The sequence below is a fragment of the Seriola aureovittata genome, chromosome 4, assembly GCF_021018895.1.
Source record: "Seriola aureovittata isolate HTS-2021-v1 ecotype China chromosome 4, ASM2101889v1, whole genome shotgun sequence".
NCBI classification, from domain to species: domain Eukaryota; kingdom Metazoa; phylum Chordata; class Actinopteri; order Carangiformes; family Carangidae; genus Seriola; species Seriola aureovittata.
Window position 1 is genome coordinate 11,139,377 of NC_079367.1, and position 12,240 is coordinate 11,151,616.

Here is a 12,240-nt window from a genome sequence, read left to right on the forward strand (position 1 = left end):
TTTTGGGTTAATTTTTTGTGATCCATTTAATATATAACATACATATTTGCGTAGTTTTTTATATTGGCAATGTTAGTCATATAGTATATTTAGTCCAGTTTGGACTTATTTTTGTCATATTTCTGACATACATTTTAATCAAATTCTGAAAAGCATAATGGTTTTGACAAATTATGCAACAAGAAATAAATCTTTAACTCTCTGAGGGATTTATTACAATTATCTAGCGTTGTCTTTCGTTTTCGGCAAAGGGGAGGAAAAGTTCAAGAGCCTTACCACACATTTGCATTTCCCCCTCAAGTTTACCAGATAGTAGTACAGTGTGTACCTAGGACTTTAGAACCAAACCCCACTTTCCCCTCTGACAACTCTATTACAACACAATCAAGGGGGGGTGAGGGAATGGAAGGAATCCCACCAAGCTGAGATGGCAAACAGTAATTCTGCAGAGCAAATTGAACTTAGAATCCAATTCCATGGACAGATTTGATGTTTTGTGCAGACCTGCTGCAGAAATTAACTAGTAGACAGCAGAACTGCATATGAGGAAACACAAAGTATTGTATGCAAGACTTGCAGAAAATCAATTGTATACATGGAGTTGAGCTGTATGGTGAACATATTGTCAATTTTCTTTGTTTATTGGATTTTTGCAGCAAATTCTTGGTTTGCATAGGGGAAACTGGGGATGGTTGCAACACTTTTTGCATTTCTTTCAGTTACTTGAAGAGTATTTGGACCAAGACCAATCAAACTTTTATATATTAAACTTACATGTGTCTGCTTATTACTTGTACAATTTTGATTAAAATTTAAATGGTAAATTAACTATACATGTTCTACAAAATAGTACCTTTGTATACAACACTTGAAGACAAAGCCCAACATCAGCATGCCAAAAGATATAGGGAGTCACCCTGAATTAAATTAGTTTAAATAAGTAGGTGAATAAACAATAAATAACTAAAAAACAGATTCTCAGAGGGAAAAAAAGCTGTGGGAATAAACAAACACAGGAAAAGAGGGTTGTCGTTTTCTGTTCATTAAACTTGACCATGGCATTCAATGAACTGTGAAATCACTATAGTCTACCACTGGTATTCTTTTGTTAAGACACTTACATTGTGCACTCGGCTGCATTAGCTCAGTATAATAGTGAGGCATTAGCTATATCAGCACCATTTCCACCTTCTACCACTCTGAGCTTCTGCAGGACCTTCTACTGCATCTTAGTCAACCCTATATGACTCATCTCACCACCTGCTGTTGTGTTGTATGCAGTTTTTCATAGACTAAGATCAGTTGTTTTTCCATTTCCTTTTATATTTGTTTTATAACTCCTGTAGCAGTATTAATAGCAGTGAATTAAGTTCATGAATGTTAGACATTTTTTTTAAATCTTTTTTTCAGGTGGAGCTGAAAGTCTTGTTTTTCCATTAATGAGTACTTCTGTGCAGCATTGAGACATTACTATTTATTTTCTCAGCTTGGTGATCTCAAACAAAACAACTACACCCGCTGGGCTCTCCGTCTATTTCCGGATGTGCCTGAAAGGAGTTTCCAGGTGTTGCTTGCATGCCAAAGTACATCAGGCTGCAATTATATAAAATAAAATGAGCAGCACAAATTTGACCTGTGCTTTCCTGTAGATAAATCTAGTCCTCAGTGTGTTACATTATGCACACTGTTATTACCTCCTCTTAATGATAGCTGTTGATAACGACTGCATCATTTCTGGAATATTTTAATGTGTAGTAGTTGGTTAGAAACAACCCCTCTCTGTGTGTATGTTCTTTTGTGAGTGTGTGTGCATGCAGGAGTGGCTTAGTATGGACACATTGCTTTTTTCACCTATTTTCATTTGGAGCCTAAATTCAATTAGTTGTCCATTGTTTTTGACTAATGAATCAGTTGAAATTGAAGTGCCCACTCCACGAGTCAATTAAATCCATTCAAAGGCTCAGTAATTGTTTTACACTGCCTCAGGTAATTATGTCATATAAAATACAGTCACTGTCACCTGAAGTGACACAGCTTGCTTGTGTGTGTGTGTGTGTGTGTGTGTGTGTGTGTGTGTGTGTGTGTGTGTGTGTGTGTGTGTGTGTGTGTGTGTGTGTGTGTGTGTGTGTGTGTGTGTGTGCGTGTGTGTGTGTGGTTATAATCTGGTTGTTGAAGCATAGCAGGTGTTCTATTTTGTGTCTATAGGGTGTAGAATTTGGTAGGGGCGGTAGGGACATGTCCTTTCCAATATTCAGCAACTACCAAATTGTCCCTAACAATAATTTTCATAAGAAAATTAAAATATGTTGTCTTTAAGTATCTAGTCCAAGGGTCACAAACCCTTACTAGTATGTATAAAGAGCAATTTTTGGTCAGAAAGAGTATTAAAATATATATTTTATAAGTCTGGCAGAGAGTCATGTCGTGATGTAGCGTATGACTCACATTTTAGTTGACTGAGTTTTACAACTTTTTTTATTTGGTCTATAGGCTAGATATTTTTACAATTTGGTAACGGAGACTTTGGTCTGAGAGCAATGCAAGCAAAATGTAAAAAAAATCATTTCCTTATGATTTTACTTAAACTTCTGTTTATCCAGCGTTAGGCTTATATGTGTAGAAGTGCTTGTTAATTATTTTCTATTTCCTCTCTTTGTCCAATTCCTCCTACAGATAGCAAGTACTTCATAGTCCGTCACTCCAGAAGTAAACTGGTGAACCCCTTTCACTGGACACACAGTAGAAGAGATTGATCAGGTGGTTAAAAGTAATAATCTTTTCTTCAATTAGTTTTCTTCTCCTCACATGCAATTGTTCTTTGCATTTATCATTCCAGCTGTTCTGAATGAATCTATATGTATTTCAAAGACGATGAATAATAACATTCTCCTACTTCATGATTGAACTTGTCCATAAAACTCTGATGTGTAACTTTCATTTTTTGTTTCTTTTAGATTTGGGATATTACTCTTTACACCATGTTTATGATGTTATTTTTTGTTTTTTTTAATTACTTGATGAGATGACTGATATCTACTTCTTTTCCAGATAAGCTCACCTGGACATGGGGAGGGGATACCATGCCATGCTCAGGCCCTCATCACCCACCCTTCTGAAAAAGAACTGTGTGAAGCGCCTGGGTTCAGGTAAGTGGCAGCTTTACAAATGATGGACACAGGGTTTGATACAGTAGGACACATAAACTGCTTGGAGAAAAACCTTCGGAGTAATACTCCAGTGAATTAAAGGACTTAAGGCTACTGATTTATTGCCACCACTGTGACAATGTGCAGGCCCACATTTGCAAAGTATGTCACTAAAATTACTGTAGGCTGGAATAAACTGCCCCAGTGTCAAAAAGTACACTTCTTTATTTTCTCTTTGTGCTTCATATGTTGTACATTCCTAAAATAATTTGTATTTAATTGATTGGTGACACAGTAACTCTGAGCCCAGGTACTATTGCATGTAAAAACAAAACTGTATAAATTGCACAGAGATTTGGAGGAAGGGGAGGTTAATGGGCCCCAGCAGCTCAGCTTTTGCTCCGGGTCTCTTAGCCTGCTAATGTGCCCATGACAACAAATAGTGCAGCAGCAGTGTAGAGCTGTTTTATTATAAGTATTATTGAAGGGAATTACTTCAGCCAGCCAACAAAATTATTGACTTACACAGCATTTCATTATAGTGCCAATTATCTGCTGCTGGTGTTTGGTTATGTTTGAATTATTGTGCCCCAACATTGAATTGAGGTAGCTCGCAGTATCATGCCCAGGCAAATTTACCGCAATTTCAAAAATGTGAAAAGGAGTTCTACGAATCTGCACTCTTCACCTCCCTTGAATTCATGACCAGGGGCTTCTCAATCAGAGCATACTGTAATAGACAGTGGATGGTACAGACTCGTGTATCTCTGCATCTATAGATCAACAACCGCATGGACCAAAGCACCACAGACTGTAGTGTAGGTTCATTCACGGAAGAAATCTGTTTCGCATTTTTGCAGCTAACAGACTTCTGCTAATGAACATGGCAGCTAACAGTAGGTCAAGTTTACTTTGTTCTTTTTACAAATTCCACTGCGCACGACAGCTTGTTATAGATTGATGTACATCAAAACATGAATGTCTCCCCTTATCTACCATCTTCGAAAACAAAGTAAAAAGAAAATCAAGCTCTCCAGCGTAATCCATCTTGTAATCTTTGGAGTAATCCAACATGCGTTTGACTGATCTCGTTCGTGGCAGAAGAGAGAAAAGAATCCAGACCAGGGATTGCAGATTTCCCCTAGCTGCAACGGCCACTGTCTGAAGAAGAAAAAAACTGTTTTCGTAATATAAGATTCATGTACAATGATTTGTATTCGATGAATTTTCACCAACATTTAAATATCACTGAAAATGTGTACTGAAATCTGTCAATTAATGAAACACAGAAGCAGTCATAATTTCAGTCATTACCTCATAAATTTCAGGATGTACAAACACATTTCTGTACTCCCTGCCCGGTAATGTTGATAAAGGTATAGTGGGTGTGGTGTCTAAACCAATTTAATTAAGATGTTGCAACCTATCCAGGTTTAATTGCACTTGTAGGAAGTGGATGTGAGGAACATCGATAACACATTTTCTCTTCCTTGTATTGAAGGCAGTGTTGTTTAGAAACCTGTTTAGAAGTGTGCAGTTGTTAATGGCTGAACTCTCTCAGCTGGAGACAAGTTACTTATTAGAGCATACATCATCTCACAAGTATAATATATTGCTCAGTGTGGCCTTGGCTGAAACTAGTTACACAGCTTTCCAGTACAACCACAGTCTGATGTATTTTGGAGTAAGTACTTTGCTCAAGGGCACCTCAGTGGTGGTAATTTGGGAGGGACCAAATGATTATTATGAGCATTCTTGTCAAAGTTAAGGGATAACTGAACTTACAGTGCTGAACGACAGATTCTCTGGTTTTTGCACCCCTCACTGAGGTGAAGCCTTAACACTCTCTGAAACCCATTTTCAAATCAAATCTTAACATCTTAACACAAATCTGTGAAACTTTAATTTTATTTGTGAAGGGCATAGCATTTGGTAGGGCTACTGAATTGACCCTAGCAAAAATTCAAATATAACCACTGTTGTTCATCAGTGTGTAGTCAATGTATTTGGTACACAAATGGTTAACAGATCTTGTTCTCTGCAACGAGTCCTGCCTCCCTAACTTTATATTGGTAACAGGATTGTAGTTGCACCTGGTTGTAAGAAACACCAAAGCTCTGTCATCTTGATGTGCATATAGTGTGTGTGTGTGTGTGTGTGTGTGTGTGTGTGTGTGTGTGTGTTTGGCAATTAGGCTAATTTGGAAATATGCTCAGTCAGGATGGCAGCAAAGAAAGAAAGGTGGGCATTAGGAGCTACTTTACAACAAGTCAAAGTGTCACAAAATATTTACTATATTGCTAATGTGTAGAGTCAACAATAAGGGTAATAATAATATTCAGCAACAGCCATGTTTTCCCTCACTGTTCATATGGATTGATTAATTATAGTAGATATAAGTTGCACTCAGGGCTTGCACCGGACATCAGAGTAATGTCAGAAAGATGCTGGACTCTAACTTCTCAAACCATATATACAAATAAAGTCCACACATGACATGAAATTCTGGTAATAAGTCTATCATAAATGCAAAAAGCCTCATCTTCCAGGAGCCCCCCCCCTGCAGACCGCTTTTATGTCTTCACCAATGTCAAAATCAAACGCCCTGTGTCTATAGAACAGGTTAATTTACTTATCATCTATTTAAATGCACTCAAGCTTTGTGTTTGTGTGCTTGTACCTAATGTAAGGTGTGTGTGTGTGTGTGTGTGTGTGTGTGTGTGTGTGTGTGTGTGTGTGTGTGTGTGTGTGTGTGTGTGTGTGTGTGTGTGTGTGTGTGTGTGTGTGTGTGTGTGTGTGTGTGTGTGTGAGAGAAGTCTCCCGTGTGCTAGTTGTGCGTCGAATGCCAAAAAGAACAGACGCCCTGGGAAACCAGGGCTCACTGCAGGAGACGGCGATGTTTGATAAACCATTTGGCTGGTGTGTGTATGCATGCAAGCACACACACATACTGCATACACGTGCACATATTCAATAGCTCTAATATACAATAAAAGTTATGCTGTGTTTTTCTCCCTCCTGCAGGTAGGATAGGTAAGAAGAAAGGAATCTGAGTGTTTGCACAAATTTAAATATGGTAATGCATGTGCTTTTTAGTGTGTGCTTTCGAGTGTGTATGTGCACATTCATCCAGGAGGCTAGTTTTGGCTTGATGGCAGAGTAGAATTACTTTGACTCCTGGTGAGTACACACATTTTTCCCTTGGGAGGGTGGCAGAGAAATGTGGCTGAAAATGGCTTGATTGAATCAGGGAGAAGGTACTTGGAGTTTTGCACTGAGGTGCCATATGGAGCTAATGGTACAGGATGACAAGGTTTAGACTTGGCATTTTGGAGCAACAACCTGAGAGCCTATTTTAAACTTGTCCAAGACTTCCTGACTGCATGAAATGATGCAATGCAACTTAGAAAGCCTATCCCTTTGTATCCTTTTTCTTTTGACTACGGCCTGACGGAGGGAGACATACATAAAATTACACCCCTGTTGGTGTTCCAGAGAGATCAGTGACTGCACAACACCAGTGTTCACAATGATGTACCATGCATTTTTTAGCCGCATTAACTGTGTGGCTCTGGGGATGACAAGGTCGGTCTACCACTTTGGTCCAGTGTGAAAGATGGAGTGGTAGGGCTCCATTATTAGACGTTTTAGTATAAATTTTGATCTAGACATTTATGTTTCAGAGAATGAGCCACCACTAGCCAGCATTAAAATGTGATGTTGTCCACTCTGTTAACAACCAAATACTAATCACATTCCCATCAGCCTCAGCTGTACTTTGTTTTTAGTGCAAACAACCCGACGTTACCATGTCAGCACACAAAACCATGATGAAAATGCCATTGCATGTTAACATGCTGACATTATGATTTAGTTGAAACCACTGATGCCTCTCGGGACCACCAGCATGGCTGTCGAATTACTCTTAGAAGTCAGACCGAAAACAGCCTGGCGTTAAAACAATGGAAGGATCTGCATTGGTGTGGGTGTGTTGTTTGCACCTAGTGGTGGGACATGAAATAAGATCTAAGAAGTACAGTTAAAAAAACTGTAAAATGATGCATAATACTTTGAGACAGAATTTAGTATTGTAATTGTAATTCAGTATTGTGTGTGAACAAAAACATTATTTATTTGTAAATTTCAAACTTGAGAATAGAAATGTATAAAGCACACTAAAGCACATGAATTGACATCACAGAGAGCATCAAAGGCTTTTGATTTTGTCTTCCTTTTATTTCATCAGCAGGAGTGATGTACTCCAAAAATGCCGTCTAATCTAATTCAACTAGTGCACTCTTACACTTAAATATTGTTACTACAATACTTGAACACATATGCACATAATTTGCTATATATCTGTGAGAAAGGAAGAGCCAAAAGACACTGTCTCTTTCCCTTTCTGTTAAACTTACACATTCAGTAAACAAAGGGGCACAGGAGAGCTGTTGGCTGTGGGTGACTGATGGATGTTTTGTGTAATGAATGGACTGCCTTGTCAGGATGAGGCAAAGAGCTAGTGGAGAAACTAAAAACAGCCCCATCCCAGTTGCCACGACCTTAATGATCTCAGCAAACCACAAGACTTCCACAGAAAACAATAATAATTAGGGGTGGGCAGCAGATTGATACTGGGTCTGTGTTTGCGCGTATTTGACTTTGTGCGTGTGTGTGTGTGTTTGTGTGTTGTGCTTGCTTCTGTGGGAGTGTTTGCCTCAGGGGATATAAATCAATGTGTCACGTAATTGCTTGAGTGACCTTTGCTGATAAGAAACGGTAGCCTTTTGAAATCTCTATCTGTCTCTGTCACTTTGGCCATCTTCACCTCTCAACCATTGCTTTCTCTCCGTCACATGCTCTCACATCATGATACTCACAAACGTGCCAACTCTTTAAGAAGCACTTGGCTTGTGAAGGCTTCGCATTGATTTGCTTATTGTTAACCCATGCACAACTTAATTGCGATTCTGACCACTGATCCAATCACCTATTCAAAATGTGCTTGTTTTTGTTTAGTTTCTTTTAGTAACGGTCCCGCAAGAAAGCCCTATTGAATTTTTAATTACTCAAACATATATACTGTGTCATTAATCAAGGAGAAAAGTTTGAAATGTGTTAAGTTTCTTTCCTATCTTTATTCAAGAGCATGGTCTTTCATTTTGAGAATATTATTTCTTCAAAACCCTGTCTCTCTCCCAAATTGTCTCTGTTCGAGCACAAATTTGCTCTGACCCTGCTCAAAACTCTTTGTCTGCATTCAGACAAACTTTTGCTTGCACAAATATCCTGTGCTCCAGTTTAAGTCCTTCTCGCACTTGCAAAACTCTCACTCACATTTCTGTCAAAATTCCTCAACCAATAGAATGAGCAATGAAATCGTCACTGTAATCCTGTACACAGTGTGCGTACACTTTTTTAAATGATTTTGTTTTTTTGTTTTTTTTTAACATCTTGAAAATAAAATGTGGCAACAGGTAATCCTGTCTTATTTTTTTGGCTGCATCCACTCACTGATGTTATGAGTCTAGGAGTCTGGTGCTTTAAGGCCCAGTGTTGATACTGCAGATGTGCAGCCCTGATGAACATCCATCATGACATTGGAATTGATGCGGCGGTCGTTCTGCAAGAGTTTGATGTAACGTTCAGACACAGAGTGAACTTCAAATTGTTACTGTTTCATTTTATTTGTCTGATGTGGGTTTTTGATTGTTTATTGTAGCTGCTTGGTTTGATCTTGCTGTTGTGTATTGTTATTTTAGTAGTTAATTAGGCAACTGTTCTTATGATGATGATTATTCTGAATGAGGGAACCTATTCCTTAATGTCAACTGTTACTGCACGTTTCTCTAGGATATTGAATATAGTATGTAATAGTACATTGTAGCTTGTTATTAGCTGCTGTTGTTGTTTTTCAGGCCTGTTGGTTGGTCCTTGAAATGCATGTGGTAGGAGGCTAATCAGAGGCAAATCAATCTCTCTCTCTCTCTCTCTCTCTCACTTGATGAGTAGACACATGTGCATGTGTGGGGAAACCTAAAGGTAGTAGTCAGGCAGTTCTTGTGTGTACTATAAAATACAAACCTGCCAGCACCACTGTTTCTTGCAGCGTCCCTTATGGGTGGTTACTGATCACCCAAGTCACGGACCTCAAGCAAGTGCTTTATTTTAATGGTTCTTTTACTTTGTTCAAATTTAATTGAGTCATATTTTTGGCATGGGGATACATCCATGTTAACTGTAGGCTTATTAGTAGGACCCAGTTTTGTTTTTGAAGAGTATATTAATATGTCAGTGGGGGGCACCTTTCACAAATACATCTGTCGACAGGAGGGGGAAGCCTTTGTAAGCTTTTGAATAGGATTTGTTCATGTCAAATTTATTTTGAAAAGCCACAGACAGCCAGCACAGACACGGTAATCCCTGACATTAAAATTGCTCTGCAGCATTTGATCATCACTAACACTCCCTTTGATGGCAATGAGTTCATACGAAAATACCCCTTTTTTTAAACCTCTATTTAGAAAGGTAGGCTTCACTGAGACCAATGATCTCTTTTTTCAGGAAGGCCCTGTTCTCACTCACATGCCTGACTGTTGCAAGACAGTGAACAGTATGTTATCAAAAAAAATAAGATTCCAAAGTTGCAAAATGTCAGTTCAGTCTTAGTTACATTTCTTTTACCTCTGTTTGTCCTTTTTTTTTATTTATTTGTATTTCTTACTCACTATTTCTCCTTGCCTTCTCTCAGCTTGTGTTAATTCATCCAGATTCTTCAAAAGTTGTGTCCAGTCTTTTCACATCATGGATAATGCATCCCCACTGTACATATCTTTGGCTGGGTGTCTTCCTCTGTCTTGTATATTTTTCTCTCATCTGCCAATAAATCTAAATCCCCTCTGCAGTTCCCTCTTCCCATCCGCCCTTCCTCCAGTTTGTTCTTCTCATGTGCCTGGCGGTTTTGTCATTTACAGCGGTGTGTCGTGTTAAATCTCTCCCCTGCTGTGGCAGGAGCCCGTGGAGAAGGAAGGGGAAAAAAGGGAGGAGGAGAAATGAACAGAGGAGTGATTTGTCGTTCCAGGTAGTTGCTCCTTTGGGAAGTGTAATGGCCGATGGCTCTTCAAAGTGTCTCCCATCTGTCATAAATGTTCACTGCAGATGGACACATACAACATCTCACTGCATGGCTGGGGTGCAGCTGCATGTCAAAGATCGAGACAGCATGCAAGCGTGTGAGTGAGGAAAGTATCGGCGTTTGGATCTATATGTGTTCATGCGTCGTCGTGGGCATTAAAATAATCATGCGTGCTTGTTTGTGTGGTGAGTGTGTTCATGCATCTGCGATATTTACTGGAATGGCTGAATGGCTGAGAATGGAAGCAGGCCACAGCGAGCTCCTATTACAGTAAATAGAAACAAGGAGTGTCTAATAACATTGTCACCTTGCCCTACACTCAAGCTGAAGAAACTGCTCCACCGCACTGTTGTCACTCACCCTGCTCTCTCTCCCTGTAACGGCACCAGTCTTTTCTGTCACACACTTCTTCCCCGGTTTCTTTCTGTCTCTCCCTACTCTTACTTTGTCATTTTCCCCTGTCTTACTCTATCACTTGCTTTTCCTCCCTTCCCTCTGCTGCTCTCTCTGTCCCTTCACGTGATTTCCCTCTTCATTTCAGACCTTATCTGTCTGTCTTTTTCAGCCGACGGCCTAGTTTTCATTGCAGCTTAAAAAGATACCAGTGCTGTAGTTGTCGAATAATTTGTATCATTTTGCCAGAAGGAGCATATAAAGCTCCCTGACTTTTTGGAAAAGAGCACAGAACTCTGAGAGCTGAAAATGGCTTGAGTATTTTTCCTTAATCTACCAGCAAAATGACACTTGAAGAAAATCAAGTCATTGCTTTTGTCTGTTTTTCTAAGCTTTTGCAATACTGGCACATTTTACCTCTCACTAGATTTTTCTACTGACTCATACTAATTTACATTAGATTTTATCTAACCACTTTTTAAGTCCACTTATCCTAATTGTGGAGGACTAGAACCTACAAGAGGCAAGGTACACTCGGGTAAGTTAGGGCCAAATAGTTTATTTAGTTTTGCACTTTCACTAGACCAGATTTTACACTGATCCTGAACAGAGGTCAAATGTAAGATTTATCTTCAGAACAGCCTCTCAGTTGCTAATAGTCTTGCTCAAGGACACTTCAGTAGGTAGGATGCTTGCCATCACACAGTCACAGTCAAATTCTCAGTCCTCCAGTTGAGGAAAGTGTTGACATAGCAATAGCCTTGAATTGGTTTCTGAACACAGCACAGCACAGTGACGGAAACAAACTTGAACAGCAGGGAGTCTGGTTGTCTCAGAATTATTCCTTTTTAAAAAACTTTATCAACATATTCAGAAAAGGCAATCATTATTAGCACTTCATTCCAGCATTTTTTAATTCAAAATATAAATTATTGCATTATTAATGGTCTGAGAAAGATGATTCAGTATTCCTACACTTATTCATTTAACATCACTAGTCACAGTGCTGTGAGGTGTGTGCAGGTTTGCTGTAAATAGTTGATGAGGTCTCATTGTAATTGGTGTAAATATTTCATGAATGGGAAAGATGCAGAGAAATGGAGACTGACAGCCAGGAATGTGACCTGCTTTCTGCTCCTTCCAGGGTTGTGCACACACACACATACTCACAAACTTGCTCTTCTATCACACACTGACATTCTGGCTGACATACACCTACATATACGCAGAGATGCACACATACACATTTACCCCAAGGATGTGCTCTAAATGCAGTCTATTAGGTTAGTTTTTGGGACAGTATGGTGTTACGTTGCTAATGTGTCATGGGAGTTGAGTGCTACAGCTCATAGATGTGGATAAAGGATAATAACACCAAGATTCTCATTTTGGCAGTCATGTCCATTTTTTTTTTTATTAGTCTGCATTCTTATTTTTGTGTCAGTCTATGATTAAATAATTTCATATTGATTCGTGAACAAGGCTTTGAGAAACTCACTCAATATGAGTCTGTAGAACAGCCAAACAACATGTGCTGGCCCATTATAAAAAAAACCTTTACAACTAGGC

General features: G+C 39.1%; 1 long non-coding RNA gene across 2 annotated transcripts in view; it reads left to right on the forward strand.

Moving 5' to 3' along the window:
• The window catches only part of LOC130167497 (uncharacterized), a 105,295-nt gene that overhangs the window by 49,337 nt on the left and 43,718 nt on the right, over positions 1-12,240 (forward strand). For both annotated transcript variants that reach the window (XR_008827296.1, XR_008827297.1), the window contains exons 3-4: positions 2,674-2,757; positions 3,049-3,146. This is a non-coding gene — a long non-coding RNA (uncharacterized LOC130167497). The remainder of the gene's footprint in view (positions 1-2,673; positions 2,758-3,048; positions 3,147-12,240) is intronic.